Genomic DNA, 15,977 nt, shown 5'->3' on the forward strand with positions numbered 1-15,977 from the left:
GGCCCTCCTCTCCAGAACCCCTGAATAGTCCTTACCAGGAAGGCACAGGAGTGTGATCCCCTGTAGTTGGAACACACCCTACGGTCCCCCTTTTTAAATAAGGGGGCCACCACCTCGGTCTGCCAGTCCAGTGGGACTGCCCCCGATGTCCACTTGATGTTGCAGAGCCACGTCAGCCAACACAGCCCCACAACATCCAGAGCCTTAAGGAACTCCAGGCAGGTCTCATCCACCCCTGGAGCCTTGCCACAGAGGAGCTTTTTAACCACCTCAGTGACCTCAGCACCAGAGATTTGAGAGGCCAACCCAAAGTCCCCAGACTCTGCTTCCTCACTGGAAGATGTGTCGGTGGGATTGAGGAGGTCTTCGAAGTATTCTGCCCACCGATCCACAACGTCCTGAGTAGAGGTCAGCAGCACACCGTCCCCACTATAGATAGTGTTAGCAGCGCACTGCTTTCCCACACTGAGGCGCCGGATGTTGGACCAGAATCTCTTTGAAGCCGTACGGAAGTCTTGCTCCATGGTCTCACCAAACTCCTCCCATGCCCGGGTTTTTGCCTTGGCGACCACCCGAGCCGCGTTGCACTTGGACTGCCGGTACCTGTCAGCTGCCTCTGGAGTCCCACAGGCCAAAAAGACCTGATAGAACTCTTTCTTCAGCTTGACAGCATCCCTAACTGCCGGTGTCCATCAGCGGGTTCGGGGGTTGCCACCACGACAGGCACCAACGATCTTGGAAGATAGTGCAAAGCAAAAGTTTAAGAAGACAAAAACAAGCACTAACAGACACTCAAGGTCCTTCGGTGCAGTTCAAGTCAGTTTGAAAGTGCTTGCAGTGGCTTTTTAAGCTTCGCTTCAGGTGAGAGGACAGCCCACCTAGAGCACCTGATGAGTGTTTTCAGGGAGGGGAGAAACAGCTCGTTCACAGCCCCTACACATTACAATAAGATACATATTAAAGTTAAAAACATCTTTCTATCTGAGGTGGGTGTGACTTTCTGTGGGATGTTGGTAAATACTCAGAAACATGTCAAATTCTGATTCCATTTTTGGTTCTTTTTTTAAAATACAGAAAAGGTTTTTTTTTTACCTTGCTGACAGTTGCATCATCGGAGAGGGGAGAACGGGCAGCAGAGGGAGACAACGTCCTCTGTTGCCCACGGATAAACGGAGTAGGAAGTGACACCACCATCAGCGTCAGCTCTGAAGGAGTTTTGCAGTTGGCAAACGAAACTGTCAGCAAAGTTTTAAAAAAAGTATTTTCTGTGTTTTAACAAAGAACCAAAAATGGAATTAGAAACTAGACACAGCAAGAACATACCAAAGGTGTCAAATTCTGATTGGCCAAACTTGGCCAGAGATCGTAATAAAGTAGATTAATGAAACAAGAATTACTTCCCAATTAATTCAGTTTCTGGCTGACCCTCGAACCGGCTAATTCAGAAAAGAAGCATTTTTGAAACCAATTTCTCCTTTGACCTCCTGTCAAAGCCTCTCTGCAACGCTGTGGCTGATACCAGACAACCGTCTCTCTAAGAGTCAAACAGACAACAACCTTAGACACAAATAAACATTCCAGCTTCCTGCCTTCACCTGGAGGGATCTCAGACTGGATGGGTCCTATCGGAGCTATCTCCGGGTTCCTGATATCAGAGTTCGCTCCACCGGCAGTGACCATCGACCCCCCCCCCCCCCCCCAGATCAAACGAGAACCTCCACACCAAGGCTGCATAGACTTGGCATGACAGATTGCGTCTGATGCTGTTTTTAATAAACAACTCTCTAGTTTATAACAACAAATTATTTTACACCCAGATTTCACAATTTCTCTCAGATACATAGAACGGTTGCTACAACATCTAGCTTCCATCACAACATCTCACATCCACCACACCACATCTCATTATTCATATCTTGTCATGTATGAGTTAGTTGTTATAAACTATATACTGACTCTGTCTGAATTAATACGAAGTGTGTTTATGGTCCCTGAAGAAGTAAAGAACCCTAAAATCTTCTTATTAAACACTCAAATATCAATCAGGTTGATATTTCATATTTGTATGGAATCATCACTTCTTATTGGTCATAATTAATATGTTTTAATTGCTACAAATCCAAACACCTTAATGAGAGCTTGTTACGTTAATCAAGCTCCTCCTAACTCTCCAAATGAAAGTCGTCACTTTAAAAGAAGAGTAATGAAAATACAGCGAGTCTTCTGTTCCTGCTGGAGATGCTAATGATAGAAAACCACAGCTACCTGAGGAGAGCAGGTGTTTTAAATGTAGAAGCTCGTAAATACGCTGCAGGTAATGGTCAAAGGTCAAACCTCCATGCCTGAAGAAGCTGAAACCATCAGCGAGGAGTTTAAACCTCGTTTAACGTTTCTCATCTAAATTCTGCTAGGAACAGAGTAAAACAGGGGGAACGGTTTGGTAATCCAAGAGCGTCATCATAAGGAATGTTGCTCCCTGATGCACCAGTCAGACCTAGGATCAGCTTATTCAGATAATCCCAGAGAGATTGGGTGTAAGATGTTTAAGCTCCAGCCTTAATGCTGAATACCACTGAGATGCAGCAGAGCACAACAAGATGAACCTGTGGAAGTAAAACACGCGGTGCATCAGCATCCCACATTAAAATGCCGGGTCTCTCCCACTAGAGCGGGGTTCTGCTGAGATCACAATCACAAGAGAAATCTGCTCACCAGATGGCAGCGGCTCCATGTTTCAGGAGAATTATCTGACTGGAAGTGATCATCAGTTATGCCACAGCTAAAACGGCTTCTGCAGAGGAAAACTGTGTTTGGTGGCTTTTTCTGTTCTCGTACTTTTAAGGTGGTGGAGTTTTTAATCAATGGGACAAAAAGGTTTTCACGTGGATTTCCTTTCCATCATACAGGAAATGGTTGGTTTTAAACCCGTTACTCTTGTTGGTTGCAATGGCGCCCCCAATGGGTGGCCATGACCACCCCTAGAAAATTGCTGCCCCACCCCAGCAAAAGCCAGTGTTAATAAATGATATTAATATTCAGTCAAACCATAAATTGGTCTTATTGATTCAAGACATAATTATAAAACTAAATAAAAATAATACAATGAATGAGTAAAGAAAAAATCTGAATTTAAAACATAGATATGTTTCTGCTGCTCACCATTTTAAAAAGTTTTTATCTCCATAGTTTTTTTTTTTTTGTGAACACAGCAAAAGATTAATTAAACTTATATAACAGTGGGGCAAAAAAGTATTTAGTCAGCCACCGATTGTGCAAGTTCTCTCACTTAAAATGATGACAGAGGTCAGTAATTTTCATCATAGGTACACTTCAACTGTGAGGGACAGAATGTGAAAAAATAATCCATGAATTCACATGGCAGGATTTTTAAAGAATTTATTTGTATATCAGGGTGGAAAATAAGTATTTGGTCAATAACAAAAATTCAACTCAATACTTTGTAACATAACCTTTGTTGGCAATAACAGAGGTCAAACGATCACTATAGGTCTTTACCAGGTTTGCACACACAGTAGCCGGTATTTTGGCCCATTCCTCCACGCAGATCTTTTCGAGAGCAGTGATGTTTTGGAGCTGTCGCCGAGCAACACGGACTTTCAACTCCCTCCACAGATTTTCTATGGGGTTGAGGTCTGGAGACTGGCTAGGCCACTCCAGGACTTTCAAATGCTTCTTACTGAGCCACTCCTTTGTTGCCCGGGCGGTGTGTTTGGGATCATTGTCGTGTTGGAAGACCCAGCTACGTTTCATCTTCAAAGCTCTCACTGATGGAAGGAGGTTTTGGCTCAGAATCTCATGATACATGGCCCCATTCATCCTGTCCTTAACACGGATCAGTCGTCCTGTCCCCTTAGCAGAAAAACAGCCCCAAAGCATGATGTTCCCACCCCCATGCTTCACAGTAGGTATGGTGTTCTTGGGATGCAACTCAGTATTCTTCTTTCTCCAAACATGACGAGTTGAGTTTATACCAAAAAGTTCTACTTTGGTTTCATCTGACCACATGACATTCTCCCAATCCTCTGCTGTATCATCCATGTGCTCTCTGGCAAACTTCAGATGGGCCTGGACATGCACTGGCTTCAGCAGCGTAACACGTCTGGCACTGCAGGATTTGATTCCCTGCCGTTGTAGTGTGTTACTGATGGTGACCTTTGTTACTGTGGTCCCAGCTCTCTGCAGGTCATTCACCAGGTCCCCCCGTGTGGTTCTGGGATTCTTGCTCACCGTTCTCATGATCATTTTGACCCCACGGGATGCGATCTTGCGTGGAGCCCCAGATCGAGGGAGATTATCAGTGGTCTTGTATGTCTTCCATTTTCTGATAATTGCTCCCACGGTTGATTTTTTCACACCAAGCTGCTTGCCTATAGTAGATTCACTCTTCCCAGTCTGGTGCAGGTCTACAATTCTTTTCCTGGTGTCCTTCGAAAGCTCTTTGGTCTTGGCCATAGTGGAGTTTGGAGTCTGACTGTTTGAGGCTGTGGACAGGTGTCTTTTATACAGATAATGAGTTCAAACAGGTGCCATTATTACAGGTAACGAGTGGAGAACAGAAAATCTTCTTAAAGAAGACGTTACAGGTCTGTGAGAGCCAGAGGATTTTCTTGTTTGAAGTGACCAAATACTTATTTTCCACCCTGATTTACAAATAAATTCTTTAAAAATCCTGCCATGTGAATTCATGGATTTTTTTTCACATTCTGTCTCTCACAGTTGAAGTGTACCTATGATGTAAATTACTGACCTCTGTCATCATTTTAAGTGGGAGAACTTGCACAATCGGTGGCTGACTAAATACTTTTTTGCCCCACTGTATATACATTTTTAAATAAAGTTTGAAATAACTAAAATATTTTTTCTGAAATTTTTGTGTTTGTAAAACTTAGGTTAAATGTTCTGGATACATACCGTGTTTTTTTTTTAATAAAAACGAATAAAGGAGCAATGCAATACATCGCCACAGGCTCAAAGTTACCACAAGGACCAATTTGGTGTGCCACCCCAAAAATTTCTTTGGACCCTTCTGGCCACCCCATCAGCATTTTCTGGAGGCGCCCCTGGTTGGTTGGTCCTGCTCTTGACACAAACCAAAGTTTATTCCTCTGCTATGCTGACGATACTCCGATTTATGTCCCTCTTCTAACTGGGATCTGGCTGTGGGTAACTGGTTGGAGACATAATGGTACTGTTTTTTTCTTAGCTTTCGTCAGAGCTCCCGAGTCTTTGGGACAAAAAGACTTGGTTAAACTCAAGAACGAGGCAGTAGTGATGGTTCCTGTCAGCTGGTCATGGATAAATGAGCGTTGGTCCTCTACGTCAGTCCAACCATCTCAGGCCTTCTAGGAGCACCTGGAGAAAATAATCTGGTTATGTGACAGTTATGACCTCTAGGATGTCGCATGTCTTCCCCGTGGTCACTGGCGTGGAGTTTGGCTGAGTTCATGTTTAGTTTGTTTTTTGTAAATGGGTGAAAAGAATCAGGTGAATTCTTTGTTTTAGTGGTTTTCATCGTTTCGATCGGAAAAACTTCTCCAGTTCTGACTTAAGTTGTTGGTAGAGGGCACAAAAAGAGCCGCTTCTCTTTTCCAACATCGTTTTTCTCAGTTTCATTAGGATTTGAAGGATGAGAACAAAAAGTTCCTGAGTAAAAATGTCCACCATGCGGTACTTTAAGCGTGTCAGAAGAAAATGAGTTTGGGTTTATTAACTCGGGTGTGTTCAGGATTTCATCAAAGAGACGAGTCTCTTCCTGGCACAGGAAGTCTGTTGTGATGGGCGATGGCAGAAACGATCTCTGTAGAAACGTCTGATGGGGTGAAGCGACAGAAACTTCCTTCTCAACTATCAGATCTCCTGAGAAAACTTAATTCAGTTTCTGCCTCAGGAAATTCCCTCCTTGTTTTCCTCTTGAGTTTTCCTGCGGACAGAGCTTCCAGTCGTTCTCCGCTTTCCTCGATTTCCCACAACAGAGATCAAGGTGGAGATGATTAAGTTCCTCCTAACATCATTTTAACTCCAGACAGCAGCAATTATTGCAAAATGGACCAGATTTCCTTTGAAGCCATTTAAGTAGGCCCAATTCTTCTGTGTACTGTAATTTCTGGGTTTTTCATCACCTCTTCGCTGACTCTTGAGTGCACTTGAGCCGCGTCGCCGATTGCTGACTTCTCCCGAGGAAATCAACAAAAACCCATCCATTCTCCTTCAAACTAGGCAGAGTTAAATTATTTAGTGGCAGTCTCCTTGGAGAAAGTTCTCCCTGGAATGAATCCTCTCAGCTAATGATCATGTTTATCCCCTCTAATGTCACGATCAATGAGCGCTCCTCCGCTCATTATTAATTAAGTCTCTTCCTTATAGATTCAATCTAGAGATGGTCAATCACCGCTCCGGCCTAACGAGTTTGGATTGTCAAAGATGTGTCTGAATGGCTTCAGGTTCCACCCGGGCCTTTGGACCTGGAGCCTCGGAATAACATCACTAATGGGCCAATATATCAACAAGTAATCAGAGGGAGTCAGGAAGGGTTAATAGAGCAGGAAAAAGGGAATAAATTACTGCTGTTGTCTCGAAAGTTTGGAAAACTCAAGTCTGGAGAATAAACACATTTTTCTACTGCAGCGGATTATAAAGCAAACAAAAGCTGTTTGTGTTTTCTGTGTGAAGTAAACAACATTAGAGATAAAAACAACAACGGTTTTGTTATAATACGACAAACGCAGGTCAGCTGTCTAAGGTCATAAAGGTGGAATAATCCACCTTAAATGTTTGTTTTGAACTTTGAATACTCGGAAAAATCATAGAGAACAAATGTAAAAATGGTGTGAAGCGTAAGCAAATAAACAGAAAGACAGACAAGCACACAAACAAAAACAAACACAAACAACCATGAATGAACGTAAAGAGTTCCGTAAAGCCCAGCTGGACATTGGGAGCAGAACCAAAAACCAGCTGATAGATCAGCTGTTTAAAAGTCCCGCCTCTAAAACAAGAACACAGCAAATCAGAGCCAAACATGGACAAGGAAGAAAGCGACAGCTAAAGAGTGAATTTCATGTTCATGAAGATAAAAGATCCTCCCACAGTAGAAGATTATGAACAGAGATTATGTAAAATGTAGTAATTCTGTTCTGTTGTGAATTCAGGAGTAAAATTAAAATGATGAGAAAACAAAAATATAAACAGATCAGACAGACAGGAAAATGTTTTATTGTTTGTTTGTTTTTGAATCAGACCTGAATAAAAATCTGAAAAAGTTCTGGTTGATCTTCTCTCAGTGAAGTCAGAAGAAATAAAAACCAGAAACACACCAGGAGCTGTTTCAGGTCCTTTCGCTGAGTTTTACTGATAAACATAAAAAAATATGTTTGTTCTCTTTAATAGATCAGTTGCAGATGTGGAGATGCACTGGTGTGTGTGTGTGTGTGTGTGTGTGTGTGTGTGTGTGTGTGTGTGTGTGTGTGTGTGTGTGTGTGCGTGCGTGCGTGCGTGCGTGCGTGCGTGCGTGCCAACAACAAAGTAAAACCTTTCAGTAATCCGAGTTCCTCCCTACATGACCCTTTATTGTGTTTCTTCTCTTTCACACGTTCACAAACTTAGACATTTTTCATCTTTTACTCCAAGAAATAAAAAAATGTTTGCTTTCATTTCCTGTCTTTTCAGATTTTATTAAAATTTGCTTGTTTGTTCATAAGCAGATGAGTAGGAAATGTGACTCATTGTAACAAGTAACTAGGATTACAATTTACTTTATTAGTTACAAGGAGCAGATTTTACTTCGTCGGAGTTTACTTCACACTTTAAAACCGAAGAAATCGTTTTATATAGTCAGAAATTAAATAGATTAAACATCTCCGACCCTTACCGTGCCCCTGGGATACTTTTTAAAAACGCCAGAAGCTGTCGGAGCGGACCTGGCCAGGGAACGCCTTGGGATTTCCTCAGAGGAGCTGGCCCAAGTGGCTGGGGAGAGGGAAGTCTGGGCCTCTCGACTTAGGCTACTGCCCCCGCGACCCAACTCCGGATAAGCGGATGAAAATGGATGGATGGACAGATAACAGATTCACATGTAAGTAGTTTAGAGTGCTGTGCTGTTTGAATGTATAAACTGAACACCAAGAGAAATCACTAGTCTGATTTTTTCTGTGAATAAAATAAATATGCCAGGCAGGAGCGTCTCAGGATCTGTCTGAGATCTGTCTCGGTGAGACAGATAATAGCAATCCAAAGTGCTTTTTATGTGTGATCTGACAATTGATCAACCATTGCTTAAAAATTAAATACAGCTTAGCCTATTAATTGCTGGGATCATAAGACACGTAAACGGCAGCACGCAGAACTCACGAGGCAACGATTTACGTGATGTTTACTTGTTGCTATTGTGACCTAGAGGATTGGATGCTTAGATCCTAAAACCGTAGGTAATAATAACGCTTGATGAAAACAGCAGAGACTTATTCACAAGTTTAACAATTTTATTTATGAGACACAGCCCAGAAGATTTACTGAAAACAACCCAGGTCGGGATAAAAGAACTAGACTAAAACTCTAAACACTAAAAACTCTAAACACGAGAGGAGGGAGGAGCGACAACAATGCTGACCCTGGGACTACACACACAACGCCATCCAACTACTATTTAAAAGCACAAGGCCGCTGTAGGGCCTCGGTTTCCATCCGAGAGCTCCACGTCAGCCCGCCACAGCACACATAAGCCGCGATCAGACAGATGCGCCGAGCTGCGGGGAGAAACAGCCGGCATTCCGGGTGGAAAACATCGGTCTCCCGAGAGCTCCCCAAGCCGATAGTCGGAACCCAGCTCCACCAACATGTTATATTTCAACCCATTTTCTAAAGTGCAGCATTATGTTAAATGCACTGGGTTTTACCCTATTACATTTAAATTTCATGGTTAAACAGTACATGTTAAAATCTAAGCTCAGCTCGGCAGTGACCTAAAATACATAAATATAATTTTACTTACTGAAAAATGAAGTGGAGACTCCTTGGATGCTCTATTGGTGCAATTAATGCCACAGCAAGTCATTTTGTCCAACAATTGCACAAATAATATCCAAAAAAGAATACACAAACACAGAGACTCGATATCCCGGAACAGTTTCCAGGCCAGACCGAGGCTCTACTGAGGCCTTTCCACGGAGCTAGCTTTGTGGTCACGTGGGTCTGATTCTCATTAATTATACAGAATTTTAGGCTTTTAATACACTTAAACAGAAGAGTGAGAAAAAACTTCACCCCCCTCAGAGTTGTCATGAGTGTAAACTAGATCATTTAAACAAAAAACATGTTTTGGTACCAGGCTGTAAACATGTTTATTTCTGCTGTGAAATTGGAATTTTTAACATGGGAGTGTCACGATGGCCGACTGGGTACGGGAGTTGAGCTTGGTATGGATGTTTGATGTCTGGATTATTTGGTAGAGAACTCTGATCATGGGTTTCAATGAAACGATGACTGAGTGAAGAGCCGGTGCGGCGTCTTCCATATATAGGCTTGGGTGTGACTGGGAGAATGCCGGGTGTTCCCACAAGGAGCATGCTGGGAAATGTGGTCCAAGATGGAGGCCGGTTAGCTGGGAGAGGCCGGTCCGGGGGCTTGGGTTCTGACAGGGAGTCAATGAGGATTTGCTCGCTTCTGACACCAGCCCCCAGCGGATGAGGGTGGAACTGCAATTTTTGGTACTTCCAGGTTGGCTTCAATTTTAAAGCCGCATTGTGGGGGCTTGGTCTGCACCCAAAGCGAGGCATTCGGCTTTTGCGGCTAGACCCCAGCTGCCCTAATTATAGCAGCCCTCTAATTACACACCTGGCCTCTGTGTCAGCGGCATGACACATACAACCACAATTACTTCCGGGAACTAAGGTGACCCGGTTACACTATGATTTCCCTATTTCCTATTCACTCTCTCTCTTTCTTAACATTTTTTCTTTTAAATCTCAATTGCCTATTTTTGCTCATTTTAAATATATTTTTAAACATTTTCTAAATGCTTTTTTATATTTTTACTTTTTGTTTTTGTGAAGCGCCTTGTGGTTTTTATCTTGAGAGGCGCTATAGAAATGATATCTTCTTCTTCTTCTTCTTCTAATAAGACAGAAAAAGCCACGCCAGAATAAGTTTAGGAAGCCCACTAAGAATCGTAATAAATGCATTTAAAATAAATACCATACACAGTTGAGGAAACGTTGGTTTAAGTACCTGATATGAAGTGGTCTCTGCATAAGTGAAAACCTTAACTCTCAGCAGGGCCAGATTAACACTTTGTTGTACCCTGGGCAACAATATTCAAGGGCCCCATCATCACAACCCAAGGCTCACCATAATATGGTCACATACAGAATATTTTACTGTAATATGCAGTAAATATACTCAATACTTGAATGCCTGACATCATGTAACCCACCCAGAGTAACCTTTGACCCACCTCGTGTGGACTGACCAATGAGGAGAGGGTCTTAACTTAAGGCCCTCTCTTCATTGGTCAGTCTGCATGAGACTGACTCTCAACTGACGTTCAAAGTCATAGGCAGCGAAGCGTCTCTGTGCAGCACAAAAGCCCGGGTGGACAGTTTGTTTAATATAGGGTGACCATATTTCCATTTCCAAACAAGAGGACAGGGGATCTGTGCCTATGACGTCACACTATGGCAACGCTGCACAAACCACTCTGGGACCCATTTTTTGTAAGAACTAAATTAATATCAGGTTCTGCCAATTAAAGGGCTCTAAAACAATTCATATGTAAATATTTAGCATATTTATTGCAAAATCTCATTTTTCTGCTTTAGTGCTGCAACAAGGTTTTATTAATAGTAAATTATTATAGCTTTTGTTTTACTACAGCATCGGTACGCTTCCTGTGCACAGATTATTAAGGATGCTTGTTTCAGCTGTGAGATTAGACGATAGGATCAATGATGAAATAAGTTGTCACACACACCATGGAAACTTTCAGAGAATCCACAAATAGTGGCTTTCAAATGGTTTTGTTACTTTTTGCAAGTTTAGAAAAGCAGCAGATGAGACAGCACGTCTGATAATTTAGTGTTTCATCTGATAATATTAGAACATGTCAGTAATGTCTGAGGGTTTTTTACAAACACTGTATAACTAATACTACTGGAGAGGGTACGAATTACACAGAGGCTTCTGGGAAGCCCATTTATAGGGGGGGGAGGGGTTCATTTTGCCTTGGCCCCCTAAATGCCTTGAAACGGCCCTGGGTGTGTGACTGAGTTTTGAAGGTGATCTGAATTGTATCAGATATATAAATATTACATGTGTATAACTTATTGTTTTATACAGGTAAAAATGTGTAGTGGAGATAAATCTACCTACATTTTACTTTTCAACTCATTGTTTTGTTTTCTTGTTTTTATTTAACTATTTTCTGTCCTGTCTGTCTCTCATCTTCCTGCATCTCCTCTAAACTCTCCAGAAAAACTGCTGCCTGGATTCTTACTTTTTCACCTCATCAGTTACTTATGAGCAGATCAAAGGGATCTCCTGACCACAAAGCGGAGAGCGCGTTTCGATGCTGCGTCAGTGAGGTGAAATCACCGCAGCACAGGTGATGAGCTCCACAGTAGCAGAGCGCTTCAGGCACAAATAAGACAGAAAATTGAGAACATGTGCGGACATGAACGATCGTGTGCTAATGATAGTTTTTTGGTTGTGCCACTTTGAGAATGGACCGTGCGCTGGACGCAGCAGCCTGGAGCGCTGTGCCACAACGATCAGCGCTCTGCCGCTGTCTGCTCAAAAGAGTCCATAAATGATGTAATATGGGTAGAAAACTTTTTTCCGGCTCCCCTGGATGTGTAGGATATACAGCTCCCCCATAATTCGGTCCCTGCTCCTGGATGAAATGCCAGACATTTTCATCAATACAAGAACCTCCAGTCCGGACATCCCGGACAGAGTGAAAAGTGGACATGTCCGGGGAAAAGAGAACGTATGGTCACCCTAGTTTAATATAAAGCGGGAGATTACAGATACAGTATTTTGCTCGTGCCCTTGCTGCTCTGGGCCTGGGCCCTTTAAATTTCGTGGGCCCTGGGCAATTGCCCAGTTGCCCATATGGTTAATCCGGCCTTGACTCTCAGGATCCCACAGCTTCATTTTAGCCTGGAGACTAGCGCGTTTCATTGCGATGATCCAACGTTTGCGGCATCCGTGTCTGTTCTGCATCCTGGGGCACAACAGAATCTACCATATTTCCCATTTGACTAAGTTTTCTGACAATAACAAATAGCCCAGCTGCGGCCTTCTGCCTGCCAAGATGGCGCCGCTTCGATTTGAACTGTTGCATGCCGGGAGAAGTGACGTCAACTCCCGGAGCTCTATTCAATAACTCCGCCCCCTGAGAATTCTAACGAGCCAATCAGCACTGAACAGCGTACGTAACACACAATAACGCCGAGTTTGTCATAAACATGGCGACAGAAGCGGAGTTCGCTGCGGCTCTTTCCTCTGTTCTAAATGACTTGCACACGTCTTTAAAACCAGACTAGTAATGCATGTAGAGGACGAGTCTGGCAGGCCAGGCTAGCCCCATGACGCTTCTCATGTTATATAAAAGTCTCTGTGGGGTCACGGTGGGGTGGTAGAACCTCACTAGGAAATATTTGAAATGTTTATTTTATTATTTATTGTTGGTTTTATGCTTCTCGGTAAACATCCTGTACTTTATAAGGTCAGGCTATCATGATCAGAAACATTTCTACCAGCTTTAGGTAAAACTCGACGTACCAAACAAACATTTCAGCATCTTTTACACATTTAACACAAGTAAACAGAACCCTGTAGCTATGATGTGATTGGACCCCAGTGAAAAGCTCCAGTGTTGTGTTTTTCACCTCAGGGCCAGTGCTCTCTAGTCGCTCCACTTCTCTGGAGCAAACATTCAAAAGATTAAAGTGCTTCTCCTGCTTTTCCCCATTTTCCATCCCCCACGTTACAACAGCTCACATCTTTCCTGTTTTCTAAGTGACAGCCACAAACCACACGAGCGTCGTGTAAAACTGCTTCTAAATCCGCTAAAAGGAAACAAGATCGTAACATATCAGTCCAGGCTGAGCGGAGCCTTCTGGGATAGAAGTCGGTGGAATTTTAGCCCAACGAACACAAACATCATTCCTAAAACAAATAAATGCTGCAGACCTCTTTGGTGAGCCTCGTGTCAGTCATTAAACATGAAGCAGAAAGGTTAGTGGTGGAGCTTTCCTCTGGAATACCGAAAAGCTTCAAGGCCCTGGGCCAGCTGTTGTTGTTGTTGTTGTTGTTGTTTACGGGTTTTGCAGCCAAATGAGCTCTAATAAACATTAGAAAATGTGAGGTAGAGAACCAGAGGACTAGCTGGGGAGAAAGTATTGATCTGGTCTAGAAGTTGCAAATCTCAGGTTGTCCTGTTTCATGGAAAAGCAAAGTGTTTTAATTAGAGCCGCCTTTGCCTCTGGTTAGCCGCCAGGATCCATCGTCTGCAGTCTGTGCAGGTCAGAAACGGGAAAGTCATTCAGGTTGTGACACACACACGCACGCATGCACACACACACACGCGCATGCATGCGCGCGCACACACACACACACACACACTGTGGTGCAGGACTAGTTAAACATTCAGATGTTCTGACTCTGCTGGTCTGTAGCTCATTGGTTCCTTTATTTTAAGGATGTCATTCATCAGCTGTTTTTGTTTATTTTTCACTCGTTTTTGTCACCAATGGAGACTCAAGTCTGACATTCAGACTCTGTTCACACTCAGGAATAAAGACTTGTGACTTGGGCCGTGCATCTTAAAATTGCCCTTCAGAGGCATTAAACCTCACTTAGACCTGTCTATCAAGAGCTACATTGGACATAGTCTAATCTCTTATAGACTCGGCATGACAAGTGTTGAAACTTAACTTGTGCATGGACTTTAAAAACCTGAGACATGACTTGGACCTCTAAGACCTGAGACGTGACTTGGACCTCTAAGACCTGAGACGTGACTTGGACCTTTAAGACCTGAGACGTGACTTGGACCTCTAAGACCTGAGACGTGACTTGGACCTTTAAGACCTGAGATGAGACTTGGACCTCTTGAGACCTGAGATGTGACTTGGACCTTTAAGACCTGAGATGTGACTTGGATCTCTAAGACCTGAGACTTGACTTGGACCTCTAAGACCTGAGATGTGACTTGGATCTCTAAGACCTGAGACGTGACTTGGACCTCTAAGACCTGAGACGTGACTTGGACCTTTAAGACCTGAGATGTGACTTGGATCTCTAAGACCTGAGACTTGACTTGGACCTCTAAGACCTGAGATGTGACTTGGATCTCTAAGACCTGAGACGTGACTTGGACCTCTAAGACCTGAGACGTGACTTGGACCTTTAAGACCTGAGACGTGACTTGGACCTCTAAGACCTGAGACGTGACTTGGACCTTTAAGACCTGAGATGAGACTTGGACCTCTTGAGACCTGAGATGTGACTTGGACCTCTAAGACCTGAGACGTGACTTGGACCTTTAAGACCTGAGATGTGACTTGGATCTCTAAGACCTGAGACTTGACTTGGACCTCTAAGACCTGAGATGTGACTTGGATCTCTAAGACCTGAGACGTGACTTGGACCTCTAAGACCTGAGACGTGACTTGGACCTTTAAGACCTGAGATGTGACTTGGATCTCTAAGACCTGAGACTTGACTTGGACCTCTAAGACCTGAGATGTGACTTGGATCTCTAAGACCTGAGACTTGACTTGGACCTCTAAGACCTGAGATGAGGTTTGGACCTCGTTTTGCCCTTGTTTAATCAAACATGGCTGAATGTTTAGTCTCGTGTCCTTTAAGGACATTTTGTCTTTCATGATGATGTTTTAATGAAAGTTCCTGTTTGGGGTTAAAGGTTAGGATTGCTCTCATCTTTGTGGTTCTTCGGCATGTGGTGTTGCACCTGTGTGTAAATGTTGTTATTGAGGATGAATTTGTTTGTCTTTATTTAGCTCACTAGTATCATTTTGAGTCTTTTTGCTTTCCTGGATACGTTTCTGTGTTTTCACACGTACCTACAGATGCTAACGGAGCAGCAGGTACTTCAGGAACACCGATGTTGTTCCTGAGCGTGGAACCTTCCGGACGCTGCTTTAGTCTAAGTCATCGACATATAAATATGGTCTAAGTGTAACGCTGATGGTTCCAGTAGAAGAATAATGGAGCCAGTCTCCCTCTAGGGAGGTTTCACTGGTGTAAAACACTAAAATCACTTTTATGTACCTCCTAGTGTTAATGAACACCGCAGATAATAACAAATAATAATGATAATATTGTTTTTGGTATTTTACAATTAACAAGTGAAAACATTGCAAAAGAACATGGACTTTATTTTATTTTTCTTTGGGATTTTGACATTTGCAGAAAAAGATGTTAAAATAAAACGTGAATAAATCTAAAATGATTACTGTTGTGGAAACGAAACACTATTAGTCCATAAAACACTGAACAGCTGAACTTTTCCACAAATCCAAGATTAGTTGGAAACCATTCCAGGAATTCAATGACCTTGGTGCAAATGTGAGAAAGTTTTCTGGCGAAGGCGCTCTGTGGTTTTGTGTTTCTACAACATTGAGTGTGTAAAAGGAGGTCTGCATAGTGAGGAGGCTGACCTTCAGCCTCAGCGCTGCAGGACCCCGACCTGAAGACTCGTCCTTCAGCCGGTCGGCCAATCCATGCTGGTCCCAGCGGCGCAGCTGCACACCTGAATACGACCTTTGTTTTATAACTCACAGGAAACTGTACAGCTAACTGTGTGTGTGTGTGTGTGTGTGTGTGTGTGTGTGTGTGTGTGTGTGTGTGTGTGTGTGTGTGTGTGTGTGTGCGCACGTTCGTGTCACTGTGTGTATGTGTGTGTGCATGCATGTGTGTGTATGTGTGTGCATGCATGC

At 43.2% G+C, this 15,977-nt stretch overlaps 1 protein-coding gene across 5 annotated transcripts in view; it reads left to right on the forward strand.

The window, feature by feature from the left end:
* The window catches only part of LOC107380851 (neural cell adhesion molecule 2), a 328,429-nt gene that overhangs the window by 298,736 nt on the left and 13,716 nt on the right, over positions 1-15,977 (forward strand). The gene's annotated exons all lie outside the window — the stretch shown is intronic.

Source organism: Nothobranchius furzeri, chromosome 14 (genome assembly GCF_043380555.1).
Source record: "Nothobranchius furzeri strain GRZ-AD chromosome 14, NfurGRZ-RIMD1, whole genome shotgun sequence".
Lineage (NCBI taxonomy): Eukaryota > Metazoa > Chordata > Actinopteri > Cyprinodontiformes > Nothobranchiidae > Nothobranchius > Nothobranchius furzeri.